This window comes from Schistocerca gregaria, chromosome X (genome assembly GCF_023897955.1).
Source record: "Schistocerca gregaria isolate iqSchGreg1 chromosome X, iqSchGreg1.2, whole genome shotgun sequence".
Classification (NCBI taxonomy): Eukaryota; Metazoa; Arthropoda; class Insecta; order Orthoptera; family Acrididae; genus Schistocerca; species Schistocerca gregaria.
This window is the reverse complement of record NC_064931.1, coordinates 664,309,567-664,317,004: the sequence shown is the minus strand read 5'-3', so window position 1 is coordinate 664,317,004 and position 7,438 is coordinate 664,309,567.

Below are 7,438 nucleotides of genomic sequence, written 5' to 3'. Positions count from 1 at the left end.
TGTCACTGAAAATTTATTCTGTAGAATTGTGAAAAGTTGTAATGTGTCACAAAATTTGTGACAGTTGCGTTCATACTCCAGCTGCTGGAGTAATCGCAGGCAATGTCTAATAAAGACTACAGTTTGTTTTAATTGACTACTATTTAATACATGCACTTCTTTGTTTCACGGCCAAAGATATTGAGAGGACGAACTTCCATGATGCTGCATCAGGGAGATTAGAATCTATTCTTCCTCCTTGCTCCACATAGACACTGTTCTTTTCTAAAATATACATTATTGTTCGTTATTTACCAGGATTGGTTGGAGAAAGTTGTTACAAAAGTAATGATACTTGTTAATTAGCTCTATTAAGCAAAAGTCACAGTGATTTTACCAAAATATATTATACTTCATCAAAAGTAAAAAGATGGCTATTTTCATAGTTGCATTTTAAAAAAATGGCAACTAAATATTTTTCAGAGTTACATGCCTTTTCATTTGTTGTTGGAATTGAATTGACTATAAAATTGAGTAAATACTCAACAATGGCCAGTGGCATACCTAAGTGTTTTGTGCAGCAATATTGTCAACACTCACATTGATGATATGACGGGAACAAGAGGGGGTGGTTGAGATGCTGGTTCTGTGCTGTGATAGTTGTGTCCCTATATGTTCTTTCTCTCACTGGTGAGAAAGAAAATTATGATTTTATGAACAACAAGCCGTGACTGGTAAATCCTAAGATTTGACAATGGTGCACGTACTCCCAACTGAAAAAGTGGAAGCAAGTTGTGCTTGTCGGGCTCAAAACGGGGCATTCTTCCATGGCCAGCAGGCAAGAGGTCCCACTAGCTTCCAGTGTTACTATCTGTACTCTACATTTTAACTAAAGGCATTTTATTTACTAGCAGGTGCATAGGCTTAATATGTCATGAGGACTTGCCACAAGTTTTGTCCCAGGGTAACACAGTAATGTAACAATTTTAAAAGTGTGTGTGGAGTGGAACCATCTTCTTCGATGTCAGTATATAACAAGAGTGACTAGCTCATCCCTATTTTATCATTTGGTCAGCCAGTCACATTTATTTGTAGTGCTATTTTATCTTTTTGTAGCTGTACTTTTTTATTATGAATTTTGTTTATCCATGTATTTGAACATGCAGTAAAGCTTATGTAACATAGATATTTAAAATAGTAGCAGCAGCATTCTGGAAGCTGATGCCGAAAAATGTCGGTGCCAATGATGAAGGCACACCCAACACCACAGTCATTCCAAGAGCCATCAGTGTACACCAAGGTACTATCACAAATTTCCAACGTAGGCCATGAAACTGTAGGTGATTAGGGTGAGGCTGGAGTAGTGTCCTTAGGAAGCGAATGAAGGCCGAGGTGAACACGGGCCTCAGCATGTAGCCAAGTTGGTAAAGGGTTCACACCCACTGGGAAAGTTGCAGGTAGAGTGAAGTTAAGCTGCCGGAGCCAGAGCCAAAAGCAAACTCCAGGAAGTAATAGAGAAGAGGGATGTGCACCATATTGGCGATCAAAGGAGTCATCGAGAGAGGTGGCGTATGATGGGTAGCCACACATGGCAGACAAACCTCATGCATATCTGCTGAGGAGAAAGTCACGGTGGTAGGACAGCGTTAGTTTGGCAGTTTCTGCAGTGTGCTCCCTGCCGCCGTTGGATAAGCAGCCGTTGCAGCAAGTCGTATAACCCTAGCTTACTTATTTGTTAGATAGTTTAATTAATTTCTATGCGTGTTTTTGGGTACTTGCATTGTTTAATTCATATATTTCGGGCGTATTATAGTATTTGACAGTTGTAGCATCGCACTTTAGTGTTTACTTCGTAGATTCTTATTTAAATTGCGTGTGAGTTTCGTATAGGAGGTGCAATTTCGAGTTTTAGTTACTGTAATCGTAAATTCAGCAGATTGTAGCGCAGTCGTTAGGCATTTGTACAGGTTAGTTGATACATTCTTTGTGTGTTCCGCTTGCGTTATCTAGGCACGGACTCGTGTTTCAGTAACTGTTGTTAAACATCAATTAGAATGGACAGGGACTGCGATTGCTGTGTTCGGATGAGGGCTGACTTGGCATCCCTTCGCTCACAGCTGCAATCGGCGCTGACTTCGGTCGCGCAGCTTGAGGCTGTTGCCAATGGGCACCACTGTGGGGAGCCGGACTCGGGTATCACGGGGATGTCAACCTCATCCCGTCTGTCCCCAGATCGGTCTGCCGCTGTGGTTGCCCCGGTTGCTGCCCGCAGTGGGGCTGAGCCCTCGCCTGTGGTTGATTGGGAGGTCGTTCCAAGGCGTGGCAGGCAGCGAAAGGCGTCCCCGGAGGCTGATCAGAAAGCCTCCCCGGTGCGTCTGACAAACCGGTTTCAGGCACTGTCTCTGGCTGAGCCAGATGCAGCTGCCTGCCCTGTTTCAGAGGATCATTCTCAGCCTTCAAGGTCCGGGCAATCGCAGAGGGTGGGCTTACTGGTAGTTGGGAGCTCCAATGTTAGGCGCGTAATGGGGCCCCTTAGGGATATGGCGGCTAAGGAGGGGAAGAAATCCAGTGTGCACTCCGTGTGCATTCCGGGAGGAGTCATTCCTGATGTGGAAAGGGTCCTTCCGGATGCCATGAAGAGCACAGAGTGCAGCCAGCTGCAGGTGGTGGCACATGTCGGCACTAATGACGTGTGTCACTTTGGATCTGAGGAAATTCTCTCTGGATTCCAGCGGCTATCTGATTTGGTGAAGGCTGCCGGTCTTGCTTACGAGATGAAGGCAGACCTCACCATCTGCAGCATCGTTGACAGAACCGACTGCGGACCTTTGGTGCAGAGCCGGGTGGAGGGTCTGAATCAGAGGCTCAGACGGTTTTGCGACCGTATTGGCTGCAGATTCCTTGACTTGCGCCATAGGGTGGTGGGGTTTCGGGTTCTGCTGAATAGGTCAGGAGTTCACTACACTCAGCTGGCGGCTACACGGGTAGCGGAGGCTGTGTGGCATGGACTGGGCGGTTTTTTAGGTTAGAAGGCCTCGGGAAAGTGCGGGATGGGCTGCAATGTCAAAGGGTACTTGGCAATTACAGGACGTGCTTGGATCAAGGAACAGTCGGAATTATAGTTGTAAACTGTTGTAGTTGCGCTGGAAAAGTCCCTGAGCTTCAAGCGCTAATAGAAAGCACAGAAGCTGATATCGTTATAGGTACAGAAAGCTGGCTAAAGCCTGAAATAAGTTCTGCAGAAATTTTTACGAAGTCTCAGACGGTGTTCAGGAAAGATAGATTAGGCAGAATTGGTGGTGGAGTGTTGGTGTCTGTCAGTAGTGGTTTATCTTGTAGTGAAGTCGAAGTAGATACTCCGTGCGAATTGGTGTGGGTGGAGGTTATACTTAACAGCCGAATTAAGTTAATAATTGGCTCCTTCTACCGACCCCCAGACTCCGATGATACAGTTGCGGAACAGTTCAGAGAAAGTTTGAGTCTCGTAACAAATAAATACCCCACTCATACGGTTATAGTTGGTGGGGACTTCAACCTACCCTCGGTATGTTGGCAAAAATACTTGTTCAAAACCGGTGGTAGGCAGAAAACGTCTTCCGAGATTGTCCTAAATGCATTCTCCGAAAATTATTTCGAGCAGTTAGTCCACGAACCCACGCGAATTGTAAATGGTTGCGAAAACACACTTGACCTCTTGGCCACAAACAATCCAGAGCTGATAGAGAGCATCATGACTGATACAGGGATTAGTGATCACAAGGTCATTGTAGCTAGGCTCAATACCATTTCTTCCAAATCCATCAGAAACAAACGCAAAATAATTTTATTTAAAAAAGCGGATAAAGTGCCACTAGAAGCCTTCCTAAAAGACAATTTCCATTCCTTCCGAACTGACTATGCGAATGTAGACGAGATGTGGCTCAAATTCAAAGATATAGTAGCAACAGCAATTGAGATATTCATACCTCATAAATTGGTAAGAGATGGAACGGATCCCCCGTGGTACACAAAACAGGTCCGAACGCTGTTGCAGAGGCAACGGAAAAAGCATGCGAAGTTCAGAAGAACGCGAAATCCTGAAGATGGGCTAAAATTTACAGACGCGCGAAATTTGGCACGTACTTCGATGCGAGATGCCTTTAATAGGTTCCACAACGAAACATTGTCTCTAAATTTGGTAGAAAATCCGAAGAAATTCTGGTCGTATGTAAAGTACACAAGCGGCAAGACGCAGTCAATACCTTCGCTGCGCAGTGCCGATGGTACTGTTATCGACGACTGTGCCGCTAAAGCGGAGTTATTGAACGCAGTTTTCCGAAATTCCTTCACCAGGGAAGACGAATGGAATATTCCAGAATTTGAAACACGAACATCTGCTAGCATGAGTTTCTTAGAAGTAAATACCTTAGGGGTTGCGAAGCAACTCAAATCGCTTGATACGAGCAAGTCTTCAGGTCCAGATTGTATACCGATTAGGTTCCTTTCAGATTACGCTGATACTATAGCTCCCTACTTAGCACTCATATACAACCGCTCGCTCACCGATAGATCTGTACCTACAGATTGGAAAATTGCGCAGGTCGCACCAGTGTTCAAGAAGGGTAGTAGGAGTAATCCATTTAACTACAGACCTATATCATTGACGTCGGTTTGCAGTAGGGTTTTGGAGCATATACTGTATTCAAACATTATGAATCACCTCGAAGAGAACGATCTATTGACACGTAATCAGCATGGCTTCAGAAAACATCGCTCTTGTGCAACGCAGCTAGCTCTTTATTCGCACGAAGTAATGGCCGCTATCGACAGGGGATCTCAAGTTGATTCCGTATTTCTAGATTTCCGGAAAGCTTTTGACACCGTTCCTCACAAGCGACTTCTAATCAAGCTGCGGAGCTATGGGGTATCATCTCAGTTGTGCGACTGGATTCGTGATTTCCTGTCAGAAAGGTCGCAGTTCGTAGTAATAGACGGCAAATCATCGAGTAAAACTGAAGTTATATCAGGTGTTCCCCAGGAAAGCGTCCTGGGACCTCTACTGTTCCTGATCTATATAAATGACCTGGGTGACAATCTGAGCAGTTCTCTTAGACTGTTCGCAGATGATGCTGTAATTTACCGTCTAGTAAGGTCATCCGAAGACCAGTATCAGCTGCAAAGCGATTTAGAAAAGATTGCTGTATGGTGTGTCAGGTGGCAGTTGACACTAAATAACGAAAAGTGTGAGATGATCCACATGAGTTCCAAAAGAACTCCGTTGGAATTCGATTACTCGATAAATAGTACAATTCTCAAGGCTGTCAATTCAACTAAGTACCTGGGTGTTAAAATTACGAACAACTTCAGTTGGAAGGACCACATAGATAATATTGTCGGGAAGGCGAGCCAAAGGTTGCGTTTCATTGGCAGGACACTTAGAAGATGCAACAAGTCCACTAAAGAGACAGCTTACACTACACTCATTCGTCCTCTGTTAGAATATTGCTGCGCGGTGTGGGATCCTTACCAGGTGGGATTGACGGAGGACATCGAGAGGGTGCAAAGAAGGGCAGCTCGTTTTGTATTATCGCGTTATAGAGGAGAGAGTGTGGCAGATATGATACACGAGTTGGGATGGAAGTCATTACAGCATAGACGTTTTTCGTCGCGGCGAGAGCTTTTTACGAAATTTCAGTCACCAACTTTCTCTTCCGAATGCGAAAATATTTTGTTGAGCCCAACCTACATAGGTAGGAATGATCATCAAAATAAAATAAGAGAAATCAGAGCTCGAACAGAAAGGTTTAGGTGTTCGTTTTTCCCGCTCGCTGTTCGGGAGTGGAATAGTAGAGAGATAGTATGATTGTGGTTCGATGAACCCTCTGCCAAGCACTTAAATGTGAATTGCAGAGTAGTCATGTAGATGTAGATGTAGATGCATACACACACAAAACCGGACTAGTCTAAAAGGCACCAGTGGCCAAATGGATGCCATGATGGTGGATAGTATTGAGACAGTGTAAAAGGGACGGATGCGCAGAGACATAAATGAAACACCCATTGTCAGGTTTTGAATGGACAAGGGATCGGTGCAAATGGAGGAGAGTGGTTCGATCTGCTCTCCAGGAAGTACTATTGAGGACATGTAGGGCTTTGAGGGACCACATACAGTGGGGTGCCAAGTAAGACACGTGGGGATCAAAGAAGTTTCCTATCTAGAAGGAGCCCGAGGAGTTTTGTTGTTTCAGTGAATGAAAAAGCAACAAGCCGAAGATGTAAACATGGTGGAAGACACCAATTGTGCTGCCAGAAATTAAAAACAAAGAAAAACAAAACAAAAAAAAAAGGTTTTGTCAGTGGAAAATCAAAAGCCATTGTCGATGCTCCTTGAGTAAACATGATCAAGACACCTACTGAGGATGCCGCTCAATGAGACAAGTCAGTGGAGAATTGCAATAGATGGCAAAATTGTCAATGAAAAGGGAGCTGGAGAAGGCTGGCGGGAGACAGGCCATTATAGGGTTAATGGCAATAGCGAAGAAGACGACGCTCGGGACAGAACCCTGAGTCACACCGTTTTCCTGGCTAAAGGTGTCTGACAAAGCAGAACCCATACTTACCTTGAAAATTCAGTCTTTTAAAAATTCTTGAAATAAATGAGGCATGCGGTCTTGGAAGCCCCATATGTAGAGAGTACAGAGGATTCTAGTCCTCCAGCAGGTGTCTTAGGTATTCATGATATGGGTAGACAAAGTGACGAGATGGTCATTTGCAGAATGGTGCGTTCGAAATCCGCACTGTACAGTGGTTAGTAAATTGTGTGACTCAAGCCACTATACCAGCTGGGCATGAATCATACATTGCATCACGTGTCACACGCAGCTGGTGAGGGAAATGGAGCAGTATCTGGAAGGAAGGTGTTTGTTCTTACCGGGCTTAGGTATGAGTATGATAGTGGTTTCACGCCAGTGTCTCTGAAAGTTGTCATGTGCCCAGATGCAGTTGTACATACGAAGCAGAAAGTGCTTGCCTGCAAGAGAAAGGTGCTGCAACATCTGACTGTGAACATCACCTGGCCTTGGGGCGAAGGATTGGAATGAAGTGGGAGCAAGATCTAGCTCCCTCATAGTAAATGTGGCATTGTAGCACTCACGTTTCTGACAAGAAGAGGGTATCACCCGAGCCTCCTCCACTCGTTTCCAATGGAGGAAGGCAGTGATCTCCACAAAATGGTGGACCAAGGTGTTGGAGGTAGCAATAGGGTTGACAATGATATCATCTGGTACTGTCAGGCCGGAAATTGGGGAATAGATCTTGGTCCCAAAGAGATTTCGGGGGCTGGTCCACATGACGGAAGAGGGAGTGGAACTGTTAAAAGAACAAGTGAATGAAATCCAGCTAGCTTTCTTGCTATCCTGAAGAACGTGATGACACCGTGCAGGCAACTGTTTATAATAAATACAGTTTGTCATCATAGGAT